Below are 14,220 nucleotides of genomic sequence, written 5' to 3'. Positions count from 1 at the left end.
GCAAAAGAAGAGGGCTCTAATTTTCTGTTTTCCATGTGGAACCCTTTTATACTGGTAATAGAAGTTCACGTGGGCTGAATGGTAGTACTGTTTACGTTTACATGTACCCTCCTGAGGGCTGGGCACCATACCAGGCTTGGCATGTATTATTAGAAACAGGTTCAGGGAGATAGGTTATCGGTGAAGCTGAGGGCCAAGCAGAGGTTAGTCTGACTTAAGATACTCTTCCTTTTATGCTATCGTGGCCGCTGAACATTCATGACAAAAGCAGGAGAGAACTGCTGGAGAGAGCGGGATGGCAGCTGGCATTTCTTTGGTGTTACTGCCACCTGCTGGACCTTCAGAATATAGCAGCATGTACATGGCATTTCGATAGGAATCAGAAAATTGAAGTAAATTTTAATTTCTTAGCAAGGGGTTGGATATTCAATATCTGCAAAGTCTCCTTCTAGTGCATATAGCCGCAACAACAAAAAAGACTAATCTTTTGTTGTTTATAGAGCAGCTTTATTCATAATTGCCCGAAATTGACCTTTGTACTGGGCGGACAGGAGTCTATATTTGGGCTCACATCTCCTCACTGGCCCCTCCTGGTGAGGCTGGTCCCATGGTCGCCCCACTTTATAGATGGGAAAAGGGCTCAGAAGATTTACTTGGCGTCCTGGAGTCTCAAGGGCAGCCTCAAGTAGGAATGTTTCTGCTCCCCCACAGCTGGGCGACCCTGTTTGCAGGCTGGAGCGGCCCCTCGTGGCCAAAATGGGAGCTGCAGCCTGGGCCACAGCCCCACCTGAGCAGGCTCCTATCTCCGCCTGCTCACGGGCATGGCTCCCCATGGCCCCGTCGGGAGATGCGGCGCTGCGTGAACCAGTTGGGTTGCCTCGGAGATGCTTAACCCAAAGCCGGGTCCCTTGGGTCAGAAACAGGCCCTGCCTGCGGCGCACCATTCAACCTCGCAGTTTCCCCAGCTCTGCCTCTTCAGGTCGTGAAGAAGCCACCGCCGGCAAGCAGAGGGTGCTCAGCCATTGCAGTCGTCAGCCTTGGTGACATGCAGGGCGGGGCAGGGACTCCAGCCGGCGTCCTGAGGGGCCCGATCTTCCCTCCCAGGGGATCTTGCTGGCCTGGTGCCAGCCCAGAAAGGCCCAAGGCGGCAAAGCTGTAGATGCAGAAGCTACTCCTTTGCCACTGTGTCCTGTGCCCATGGCTGACCCTGGGAGCAGCGGGCCGGGGCGGCAGCCTGCTGGGGTGCGGGGCTTCCTGCCGCTCCTGTGCCAGTGGGCCTCCTGCCCCTGATCTTTGCACTCGAGGTCAAGGGCAAGGCCCGTGTGGGCAAGGATGTCTTACTCCCACCTAGCTGCATCCTCTCACGGTGCCCGTGGCGCTCCTGAGGAAATGGGGGTGTAGCGGGTCCTCCTGACCACACACGCACACTTGAGCCTGGGGCTCAAGCCTGGACCCTCCAGCGGGCCCGTCAGCAGGAGGCGGTGGTGGAGAACGGGCCTGTGGCAGGCACAGTTCAGGCTGTTCCTCACGAGTTCTCTAGCCTGTTCTTTCCGTCGACAGGTCCTGGAGGCCCGTCTGAGGTGCTTGTCTTGGGTGGTCAGCACACAGGTGAAGGTGTCAGCATTGGCTTGGGCAGTTGGACTCGCTCTGACCGCGGCCATGGTAGCCCAGCACCCCTCGGCCACGGTCCGTGGGGGTGGGGTGTGCGAGACTGCTGGTGCTGTGTGCAAACGGGTCCAGGGCAGTAGCTCGTCAAGGGTAGGTCGGTAGCTCCATCTTCCAAAGCCAAGGGGAGAGTCACGAGGTTGTCTCAGGGACTTGGAGGACAGGGGTGGGGGACAATCACACCTGGGCATTTTGCCATCCCTCAGTAGTTCGTGCATGGAACCTGGACTTAAAAAGATATATATCAGACCAGTCTTTGAAGAAGAAGAGATGTCACAAATATGCAGTCAGAAAGGAGTGCAGGGAAACAGACTTGGCCCAGTGGTTAGGGCGTCTGTCTACCACATGGGAGGTCCGCGGTTCAAACCCCGGGCCTCCTTGACCCGCGTGGAGCTGGCCCATGCGCAGCGCTGATGCACGCAAGGAGTGCCCTGCCACGCAGGGGGTCCCCCGCGTAGGGGAGCCCCATGCGCAAGGAGTGCGCCCACCCGTAAGGAGAAGCCGCCCAGCGCGAAGGAGGGAGCAGCCTGCCCAGGAATGGTGCCACCCGCACTTCCCGTGCAGCTGACGACAACAGAAGCGGACAAAGAAACAAGACGCAGCAAATAGACACCAAGAACAGACAACTGGGGGGGGGGGGATTAAATAAATAAATAAATAATTTTTTTTTAAAAAAAGAAGAGAGTGCAGAGGTACAGAGAGGGGGTAGAGGTGTGTGTGCATGCGTGTGTGCACATGTGTGGGATACCTGCATGTGGTAGTGGGTAATGGGCTACATGTACGTGACACTCAGGTCTCTTTAAAAAAAATTATGTTTCTCCCCACCCCCTTGTTGTTTGCTCTCTTTGTCTGTTCATTGCGTGCTCTCTGTGTCTGTGTGTCTGCTTATCCTTTTTTGGAGGCCCCAGGAACTGAACATGGGAGGTACCCAATTGCTTGAGCCGCTTTTGCTCTCTGCTTGTTGTGTCTCCTCATTGCATCATCTTGTTGTGTCAGTTTGCCACGCCAACCCGTTGCATGAGCTTACTGTCTTGCTTGACTTCTTTAGGAGCAACTGGGAACCGAACCCGGGACCACCCATGTGGTAGATGGGAGCTCAACTTCTGGAGCCACATCTGCTTTCTCAGGTCTGTTTTAAGCAATAGTTTACAGAGATACCTGTTTCTCTAATTCCCCTGCTCGCAGTTTCAAACATCAATACGTTGTTTTGATGTTTTACTTATTGGTATCTGTTTAAGTAATAAAATCTAGTAGATTTGGGGAACAGATGTAGTTCAGTGGTTGAGTGCCTGCTTCCCGTGCGTGAGGTCCAGGGTTCAATCCCTGGTACTGTCTAAAAAGCATATGGTAGATTTTGGTATTTATTCTTACTAGACTAATTGAATATACATGCTCTGTGGCACCAGAGGAAAACCTATAATTAAGTCAAGGCGGAACCTGAATTATGGCAAAGCAGTAGTTCATTAGCATTGGCGAAAAGCCATGTAGAGACCAAGCTTTGTGATCATTGGTTTGTTTTCCAGTACTGATGTTCCAAAGATTATATTATGGGCAATCCTCTCTCGTCTGCTCTTTGCACCAAGCCTTTTGTGAGTGTCAAATGTCCTTAAATTCTTTCTGATTAACTACTGCTCACTGGGCAGCTCCTCGCTTATTGGGGTCGTGGGAAGACCAGAAGGAAAGGATTCATTCACAATTCAGCCAGCAGCCCACAGAGATGGCTCACGTGCCAGTCTGTCCCTCTAGTCCAGGGGAAGCCTGCCAAGGTGGCTGGTTGTAGCCTTCGTTGCCTGAAATTCCAGTCCCAGGGCAGTACGATCCGTGGACTCTGGCAGTGGTGGAAGCTCTGCCTGGTTGTAGAGTTGATCGTGTCCTTAGTTCTGGCCGTGGATTTGGCAGCCATCGGGAAGTGCCAGTGGGCCCCTTGCCAGAGACAGCTCCCCGCTGGCCGAACGGAATGCCTGAAAGCCCAGTACTAGCCCTCTAAGAGAGACAGACATGTCAAACTGGGCCTGTGAAAGGGGTTAACATACTAGCTAATGGGCCATTGGCAGAGACGATTTTATCTGATTAAAACCCACACCATTCTCACTCCTTGCAGGACAATTGGGAAGGAATGGGACCCAGACAAACAGGTTCAATGGGAAGGGAGAGGCTGGAGGAAGGCCAGGTAATGGGTTGGCTGTGAGTAGGCAGGACTTGGGAGGCCGAAGCCAAGGTGAACTTTAGGGTATTCTAGAGGCGCAAAAGGCGAACTGGAAAAATGGATTTGGAGAAGAGAGAGGTCGACTTAGCTTGCCCATCTCTCAAAGTTTGTTGGGTGCTGCCTTAGTGGGTTCTGGAGAGGCTGGGTCTCAGGCTCATGTCCTTGACATAAACATACTGGGACTCCTGGGTGGGCTGGTTTAGCGCTGGGTACTCGTGGTGCTGACTGCAGTTATTGTTGACTCAGTCATGCTAGACTGACGTCAGCTGAGGGTGAGGTACGATAGGAAGTTGCAAGGCAGTCCCCAGGTCTGACTTAGAGCCCCTCCTACGAGCGGAATAAGCACCGGAAGCTCCCAGGGCATTGGGAAGGCAGCAGGAGAATTCAGGGACAGCACCAAACTCAAATTGACCTAAGGAAGGGTAACCGGATACCACCAAAGGGTCCAGCCGTACGAGGTCCTCCTGTCCCTCGATGTCCTCATCTGAGCCTCCTTTTTGTGTCAATGGAAGACATCAGTTTTTCTTTTCTTTTGAACCTTGACTGAAATGGGCATTTATTATATGCATGCAATTGTAATTCCCCCAAATTCCCAATAAACACCTGTCAAGGTTGTTAAAACTCTGAGCAAAATAGAGTATGTCACGGAACAGTGTTTCATTCAGGTCAGGTTCCATGGCGCTTGACCGAGTCACCGCCGTTTTTCTGTTGGCTCCCGGCCACCCCAGGGTGTAGCCAGACAGTTGCCCCGGCTTCCCGGCTGCGGCCATCCTGTAGCTCTTCTCCAGGCTTCTCCTCCCCAAGCCTGCTTACCCCCAAGCACGCACAGGTCCCCCTGCTCACCTTCCAAACACAGCTTGTTCTAGGAGGCAGAGTTCACACTGGACTGAACACTGGAGACGCCCTCGGGGCGTGACAGGACGTTTTACAAGAGAGCCTTTGAAACCAGCGTGGCTGCTCCTGGAATCCGTGGCTGTGTTTCTTGGCACGGGCACCCCTGCTCCAGCCCGGGGCTCTCTACCAGCTGGCCTGAGCCAGATGAAGCACGAACCACTTTTATCACAGACTCCGCAGAGGTCCAGCTGCTCTCGGTGGAGACAGGTTGCCCGTGTGAACGCTCAGCATCTCAGACAAGCTTTTTGCGCTAGCGTTACTCCCCGCTTTGGGGACTTTCCTGAATCAGGAGACACCTACTTTAGATCTACTTGACCCAAAGGGCTCACAAATTCTCAGAACAGAGGGAGGCTCTTCCCAAAAGAAAAATAAAGAAAATCCACTAAACACTCAGAATGTAGAAAATGCTTATGATTCCCCCAAAACTTAAAAAAATAGATTATTTTTTGGTTTGATCTCTATGACATAGGGTACCTGGGATTTGATTTTGTCCCTTTCACTCACCTAATACCTTCTTTTCCATCTCAGAAAGCCCGATTTGGACAGTAAGAGTCTGTCAGACCGGTCCAACTGGGTGTGTAGTCTGTTGAGTAAACTTTAGAACCTGCAGCTCTGAAATGTTGCAAAGTCAGGCTGCCCTGCAGGTTTGCCATCTAGTTCTACATCACACTTGCTTCACCATGGCATCTGAGAAAACAAAGCAGAACAAAGAAGTTTTCACTAACCAAACCACATGACAACATTAACCCGGCAGCGGATTTTGAGATAAAGAGTGTGAGTTATTCAGGCCTGGTGGGAATTCAGAAAAAGAAAATGAGCCTCCTTACATAAACTTGGAGGATCCTATTAACAGGTCAACCTAATTGGCTATACAGGACTAGAATTCAGGATTAAGATTTTTCAGCACAATAGGGCTCAGAATTGACTTTAATGGCATATTACACTGTCATTAGCAGTCGTTAGAAAGAAAGCAGAGAGGCTTATTTTCATGTCTAATTACTATCCATAGATCTGATACTAGTTTTTATTTCACTTGGAGCTCTATTACTGACTGTTTTTAAAGGTTGAATTGCTAGCTTTGATCCAGAAGATGGCATTGTGCTTTTCATTTTGGGACTTCGACCTGAGATTTAAGAGACCCCGTCTCGAACCTTCCCCCCACCCCCACCACATAAACTATATGTAATAGGGTGGTGCATTGTGAAACTCATTATATAATGTGATAATTGATCCCCTACATTGCAACATTAATGAACATTTGAATCTGAATTAAAGGAATGGGGCCATATTATAAACTCATATCATGAATCTACTTACTTTTAATCAACTAGTTTTTCCATCAGATAGTGAACACTTAATCCTGTACTGGATTCAAGGGGTAAAACAGAAATATAAAAAGCCATCATTGAATAATGCCACTATGAACATCAGTGTGCATGTGTCTGTCTGTGCCCCTGCTTTCAGTTTTTCTGAGCATATACCCAGCAGTGGGATTGCTGGATCATATGGCGGTTCTATAGTTAGCTTCCTGAGGAGCTGCCAAACTGTCTTCCACGATGGCTGCCCCATTCCACACTCCCGCCAGGAGTGGATGAGGGTTCCCATTCCTCCACATCCTCTCCAACACTTGCAGTCCTCTGTTTTTTGAACTAGCTGCCAGTCTAATGGGTATAAGCTGATATCTCCGTGTAGTTGTGATGTGCATTTCTCTGATAACTAGTGATGTTGAGCATCTTTTCATGTGATTTTTAGCCATTGGCATTTCTTCTTTGGAGAAACATCTGTTCAAACCTCTTGCCCATTTCTTAAATGAATTGTTCATCTTTTTATTTTTGTGATTTTTGGTTTTTTTATATGCTGGATATTAGGCCCTTATTGGATAAATGGACCTGTATATATGCTGGATATATTGGATAAATGGTTACCATTGAGTAGGCTGCCTTTTCACTTTCTTGACAAACTCCTTCGAAGCTCAAAAGTTGTTAATTTTGAGGAGGTCCTATTATCTATTTTTATCTTTTGTTGTTTGTGCTTTGGGTTTAAAGTTTATGAAACCATTTCCTACTATAAGATCTCATATATGTCCCCCTATACTATCTTCTAGGAGCTTTATGATTTTGGGTTTTATATTTAGGTCTTTGATCCATCCTGAATTAATTTTTTACAGGGTGTGAGATGGTGGTCCTCTCTTATTCATTTGGATGTGGGTATCTAGTTCTCCAAGCACCATTTGCTGAAGAGGTCTTTCTGCCCAGCTGAGTGGGCTTGGTAGCTTTGTCGAATATCAGTTGCCGAAAGTTGGAAGTAACCCAAGTATCCATCAACAGATGAATGGATAAGCAAATTGTGGTACATATATACAATGGAATATTACTCGGCTGTAAGAAGAAATGCATTATTGACAAACAGAACAACATGGATGCATCTTAAAGACTTATGTTGAGTGAAGTAAGCCAGTCACTGAAGGACAAATACTGCATGACCTCACTGATATGACTTAAGGAAATTGAGCAGACTCACAGAGCTAGAGTCTGGAAGATTGTATATCAAGAGACAGAAAGGGGGTAGAGGCTGGTGAACTGATGCTCCCTATGGGCAAAATCTGGGATAAGGTGGAAGGGGGTGGCTGGGCAGTGGATGGGGTGATAGTGGTGCAGGGATGTGATTGGGTTCAATGGTGCTGGAATGAAAGGGGGATAGAGTGGAGGACTTGGGTTGGACTATCCATGGAACTGGGATGAGGCTGGAAGAAGGAACAGGTGAATGCTGAGGATTTGTAGGTCTGGTTAAAACTACAATGGTGGGAATGTTCTTTGAGCAAATATAGCAGGGGAGGGTTGCTGGTGCAGGACATTGGGGGTTGGGGGATATGTGGGATAGGGCGCACCTGGGGCATGCGTCTATGGAATATGAAAGTGTTCATCTTGTTACGGTGTCTTATCTCAGTGGGTGGAGACCCATACAATAAACAAGACAATATTAAACTCCCATTCTGGGGAGTCCTGCTATGTTCTCAATTGGAGGGGCAAGAATCCCTCGAGAACATAAGGCAATGCCTAGTAAAAGAAAACAGACCAATATGTCAGGTCTTCAATATTACTGCATTTAACTATGAACCTTATTCTTCAAAAATTGAAACTTGGTTATTACAGTGGGTTCTGAGGGGAGGGGGAGGGAAGAATAGAATAGATGGAACATAGGGCATTTTTAGGGCATTTGAATTATTCTGTATGATCTTGCAATGATGGATACAGGCCATTTTAAATTTTGTAAAAACCTGTAGATGTGTATAGTGCAAAATGTAAATAAACCATAATGTAAACCATTGATCGTGGTTAGAAGCAATGCTTCAGTATTTGTACATCAATTGCAACAAATGTGCCATACACACGTAAAATGTTATTAATAGGGAAGAGTGAGAGGGGTTTGGGTATAGATAGGGGAATCTCCTGTATTTTCGATGTGACTTTTCTGTAACCTAAAGCTTCTTTGAAGATAAAGAAAAAAAAAAAAAGACACTGGTGAACATATGGAAGAAATTGCCATTGTACATAAAAGACAACAGATCTCACCGTGATGAAAGACAATGAAAATTTTTTAATTTTTAAAATTGTTTTAATTTTAAAATTTGCATTTTGTTCATTAATATTTTATTTTCTTATTCTTATTTTTTATTTTTGGCTTTGTTTTTGGAGAGGTTTTAGGTCCCAGAAGGGTCACAACTGTAGCTGGGGATGATCATTGGTGTGGGGTTCAGTGAGGGGGGATGTGTGTGGAGGGGTGCACCTGGGGCATGCCTCTGTGGATTATGAATGTGTTCAAGTGGTCGTGGGGCATTGTCTCAGTGGGTGAAGACCCACACAATAACCAAAAGAATATTGAATTATCGTCTTGGGAAGTCCTGCTACATTCTGTAATAGAGTGGCAAGAATCCCCTGAGTACATGGGCAGTGTGTAGCAAAGGAGGACAGATCGTTATGCCAGGCCCTTGCTAGTATTATATATTGGCTAAGAGTTACCCCCTGAAAGCCTCCTTGTTGCTCAAATGTAGCCTCTCTGTAAGCCAAACTCAGCATATAAATGTATTACCTTCCCCGCTAGCATGGGACATGACTCCTGGGGATGAGCCTCCCTGGCACCAAGGGATTATTACCAAGCAACAACTAGTGATGCATTTAGAAAAAGACCTAGACTGAAAGAGGGAAATATTAAATACAAATGAGTTTTTATGGCTAAGGGATTTCAACATGAGTCAGGAGGTCATTCCAGAGGTTATACTTATGCAGGTCTCAACAGGATCTCATTGACTGCCACAGTAAACACTTCCTCAAACAGTGGGGTTCCTGAGGGCTCTAGAGACAGCTAGACATTATAGGTAGAGCAGACCATTTCAGAATTTTGGCACCCTGTCAGTGGGCCTTACTTTGGAATATATGCTCCCCAAGTAACAGAGTTAGACTCATTTATAATTTCCCTAAACATACCTCTTCTGACCCTTTTATTTGAACCTATATATTAGCACTATACTTGTTAAATATATGTCCCAAACATTTAAATCTTCAGTCTGTTCATATTCTGGCTGAGCCCTTAATCTCAGCAGAGTTGCAATACTTACTCTCCAACTCATCGGACTCACCCAGGACTGCTAACATAGGATACTGATGGACAATGCACATCCCAAAACACAGAATCTACAACTGCAGGCAAGACAGTTCCATTCATCTGCCTCATGGGATCTAAGTCCCTCTCAGTTAAGAACAGAGTGGGCATCACCATCCCCAAATCCTCAAGATTGGGGAATGAACAAACATAAGGGTGGAATGCAACTCTGGACTAAAGTAGATGTTATTGTTCCAGCATTGGAAGAACTTGTATCATTGATATAAAGGCAGTGGCCACCAGAGATTCTGAGGGAAGGGAGAGGGAAGAAGAGTTGTAACATGGGACATTTTTTGAGCATTGGAATTGCCCTGCATGACATTACAAAGACAGATACAGGCCATTATACATTTTGTCAAAACCTATAAAGATGTGCTGTGTAAACTATAATCCATGGTTAGTAGCAATGCTTCAATATGTGCTCATCATTTGTAACAAATGTACCACACTGGTGAAAGATGTTAATGGGGGAAAGTGGGGGAGGGGGAGGCAAGGGGTATATGGGAATCCTGTGTGTGTGTGTGTATATATATATATATTTTAAGATTTATTTTATTTATTTCTACCCCCCCCCGCCCCGTTCCCCCCATTGTCTGCTCTCTGTGTCCATTCTCTGTGTGTTCTTCTGTGTCTGCTTGTATTCTCATTAGGCGGCTCCAGAAACCAATCCTGGGACCTTCCAGAGTGGGAAAAAGAGGCGATCACTCTCTTGCACCACCTCAACTCCCCTGTTCTGCTACATCTTCTTATTTTCTCTCTTCTGTGTCTCTTGTTGCGTCATCTTGCTGCACCAGCTCTCCACACTGGCTGGCACTCCTGCGTGGGGCGTTTTTTCCGTGGGAGGCAGCATTCCCATGCAGAGCGGCTCTACTGTGCAGGGCTGCATTCCCGCATGGGCCAGCACTCCATGTGGGCCAGCTTGCCTTCACCAGGAGGCCCTGGGTATCGAACCCTGGACCTCCCATATGGTAGATGGGAGCCCATCCATTTCCCTACATATTTTTTAAAGGTTTATTTTTATTTATTTATTTTTCCCCACTCCCTCGTTGTTTTGCACTTGCTGTGTCTGTTCATCTTCTTTGTTTCTTTACGAGGCACCGGAAACCAAACCCTGGACCTCTAATGTAGAAGGGAGGCACCTAACTGCTTGAGCTGCCTCGTCCCCTGCTTTGTTGTGTCTTTCATTATGTTTTTCTTCTTGTGTCTCTTATTGCATCATCTTTGTTGCATCAGCTTGCCATGCCTTTCCATTGTGCCAGCTCACTGTCTTCTTTTTGGAGGCACTAGCAACTGAACCAGGGACCTCACATGTGGTAGGTGGGGGCTCAATCGCTTGAGCCACATCCGCTTCCCTCCCCTATATTTTTGATGTGACATTATGTAATCTAAAGCATCTTTAAAAATAAAAATTTTTAAAAAAATCTATCATTGCTTTAAGAAGTTTAAAACTTAGACTAGACGGTAATTCCCAAGGCTAATAGAAATGAAACGGAAGATAAAGATGTTTTGAACGAATCAGAAGTTTTGAGAAAGGAGAGACTACTGTGCCTGACATCTGCAAGAAGATTCCTCAGAGAGAGGTGGCATCGAAAAGGATGGATGGAGACTTCTGGATAAAGATGGTAGATTAAACACATGCATTTTTCTCCCCCTCTCTCCTTGGATCGTACTAAAATAATTGTAAAGGACTGCAAGTGAATAAATCATAAACATCAAAGAGAAAGGTAGCAGGGCATTAGGAAACAAGAGATAGCAAAAAAATTTTGGAAAGATGAAGAGGGAGGGAGCTGTAAAAACGATTTGCACGAAGGAAGACTGAGGAAGGCTCTTCCTTCCTGAATGCTTTTAGAGGCTCCAGGCCAGGAAACACCAGGTACAGTGCAAACAGGAGTGAGGTCTGGGGCTGAGAATAGGCCAATAAAGGAAAGCTTATGGAGAGTACAGTTTACAACCTCTCCCCCAAGTGAAGAACAGCTGCCTGCCTGGCATTGTATTCCAGGAAAAGAACCGAAAAATAAACCACGGAAACTTTTCTCTGGATAAGCTAAACAAATTATTTGGGAGAGAGCTAGGACTACGCATATGAGCTCTGGCACCCCAAAGCAGGACTTTTATATTCTGGTATTTAGGTGTGGCAAAGCATAATAGCTGGTACCCCCGTCACTGCTTCTAAGAGAAGCTTATTAGCCAACAAACTCCATCACGAGCTTTTCTTTTTTTTAACAGATAACTTTTATTGCATTTTAAAAACATCACAAATAGGCCTGGCATCTTGTTTCCTCTGCTGCACAACTCTCAGCTCTTATTCATCAGCCTGCCAAACTGTTCTTTTTCAGAGACATAGATACCAAATTTTCTTATGGCCTTGTTTTGCACGGTTGTGGCTTGCTGAAACAAAGCAGCCGAATTTGATGCAAGTTCAAGGCCATTTCCTTCAAGAATTAAACCATCTTTCTGGGTTTGAGATGCTGAACAAGCAACACTTGGCCTCATCCAAACCCTGAGAATGTATTTTTTCCCCAGTCCTTTCAGATTTCAGCCAGAGACCCACTCTCCTGCACGGCATTGCTGAGGGGGCTGCGAGCACAGACCTCCCCTCGTACGGATGATCACGTTCTCTGCGTGGCTGCAGAGAGTGCCAAGGGCAGCCAGCTCCTCTCTATGTCCCCTCCCTCTGTCAACCCGAAGCCTCTTGTTTTTCTTCCTGAGGAGACTTGAGTTCTACATGGATGTGGCTGAAGTCCCTCTCCACGGTTCCTCTGGGGCCCTTACATGACGCCTTTGGCAGTCTGGCTGCTGAGAATGGCCTTCTTGTCACAGTAGATGTGGCAAAAAGCCATCATGAGCTCTTTTTATTTTTTGAGGTACCAGGGGCCCAGGGAGTGAACCCGGGACCTCGTATGTGGGAAGCTGGCACTCAGCCACTGAACCACGTCTGTCCCCCCAAGGTGGTTTTCTCATTTGTTTGCTTGTTGTTTGTTTTCACTTGTTTGTTTTTAGGAGGCACTGGGGCATCAGGAGTTTTTGATTGCCTCGTGTTATAAATGGACCATCAAAGATCAACAGATACTTCAGAAAAAAATATGGACAACCAAGGATCATCAGACATTTGGGAGAAATGATCTCAGAAGCAACAAGAGCTAGCCAGGGACGATAATTAAAAAACAAAAACCAACCAACCAAACAAATCATATCCACGGTCTAAGAAGAGGATGCTCTGAGAAACAGACAAGAAGTATGCATTTGGAAATAAAAGATATAATGACAAAAAGTAAAATTGCAGCAAGAGTGGGAAAATTAAATCAAGACAATCTACCAGAAAAAAGAACATAAAGAGAAAAATGGACCTTGTGAGAGTAAAGATAAAGGACTTAGAGGAGCTTCCAGGAGGTCTAATATCTGATGAGTAAGAGCTCTTAAAGAGAATGCGGAGAAATGAGTGGGAGAAAAGTAGAAATGGGTACAGGGGATTTCCAGTACCTGCCACGATGGAGCAATGGGCATGTTAAAACACATTTCTCCCACTGTTTACAATCTTGGACAAAATGCAAAAGCAACTACCAGAGGACTGAAAATAAACAGTAGGAGGGAGGGGGGGAGAGAAGCCAGAACATGAAGTCGTCTCTGGGTGAGTTTCTTGTTTTTGTTTTTTAATTTTTAAATTTTGTTCTGTTTTTCCTCCTTGGTGGCCCAAGTTGTAGCTCTGCACAGTGTGCATGGACAGCTGAAACTTCCTCCCATTTTCTGGCCAGGGACTTCATGTGAGCCAGAAACTGTTTTTCTCCTTTTTTCTCTCCTCCTCAGGCCTGCCCGGTAGCCAGAGCCAGCTGTGGCGCTGCACTGCTGCTGCCTTGCCACCTAAAGCTCCCAAAGAAACCCTGTTGCTTCGGCCCCGGGAACCCGGAGAAGGGACCTGTGGTTGGAAGGCTCTGGGAGAAGTCGTGCTCTTTGTCTCTTGCCTCTTCACCCATGGGCAGTCGCTGCTGTGTAGGACAGTGCCACAACATGGAGGGTGAAAACGCCATGAGACAGTCATCTTTCCGGTGCAACAAAGGAGACGAAGGGGAGAGTAAAGGTGAAGTGCAGCAGAGACCAGGAACTGAGGTGGCGCAGCTGACAGGGAACCTCTCTCCACATCAGAGGTCCCCAGGATCAAATCCCGGTGAATCCTACAGGAGAAGGATGAGAAGAGAAGACAAAAAGGGAAACAGATACAGAAGATCACACAGCGAATGAACACAGGCAGCAGAAACAGCAGGACAAGGGAGGGAGACAGGAAGAAAATTTAAAAATTAAAAAAAAAAAGAAACAAAAGAGAACTATAAGAGTTGGAGAGGATGTGGAGAGTTAGGAACACTTACTCACTGTTGGTGGGAATGTAGACTGGCACAGCCACTGTGGAGGACTGTTTGGCAGTTCCTAAAGAAGTTGAAAACAGATTTGCCATGTGACCCTGTAATACCACTGCTGGGTATATACCCAGAAGAACTGAGATCAGTGACATGAACTGACATCTGCACACCAGTGTTCATAGCAGCATTTTCCACTATTGCCAGAAGTTGGAAACAACCAAGGTTTCCATCAACCGATGAGTGGATAAACAAATTGTGGTATATACACACATTGGAATATTATGCAGCTGTAAGAAGAAATGAAGTTGTAAAGCATATGACAAAATGGATGAACGTGGAGGACATTATGTTGAGCAAGTACATTGTATAACATATTGTATGATTAAAAAAATGTGTATGTATCTAGTACATTTAATTGAGAAATGTATGCTTTTATTCAACTGT

General features: G+C 46.3%; 1 long non-coding RNA gene across 1 annotated transcript; it reads right to left on the bottom strand.

Moving 5' to 3' along the window:
* Positions 1–4,283: 4,283 nt before the first annotated feature.
* On the bottom strand, positions 4,284–5,420 carry LOC111767048 (uncharacterized). The gene is made up of 3 exons (XR_009188193.2): positions 5,270–5,420; positions 4,715–5,045; positions 4,284–4,414 (listed from the first exon to the last, which is right to left on the bottom strand). It is a non-coding gene; the product is annotated as an uncharacterized lncRNA (long non-coding RNA).
* Between the last annotated feature and the right edge of the window lie 8,800 nt (positions 5,421–14,220).

Source organism: Dasypus novemcinctus, chromosome 12 (genome assembly GCF_030445035.2).
Source record: "Dasypus novemcinctus isolate mDasNov1 chromosome 12, mDasNov1.1.hap2, whole genome shotgun sequence".
In the NCBI taxonomy this organism is placed as follows: domain Eukaryota; kingdom Metazoa; phylum Chordata; class Mammalia; order Cingulata; family Dasypodidae; genus Dasypus; species Dasypus novemcinctus.
The sequence above is the reverse complement of the archived record's forward strand: the minus strand, read 5'-3'. Positions and strand labels throughout refer to the sequence as shown.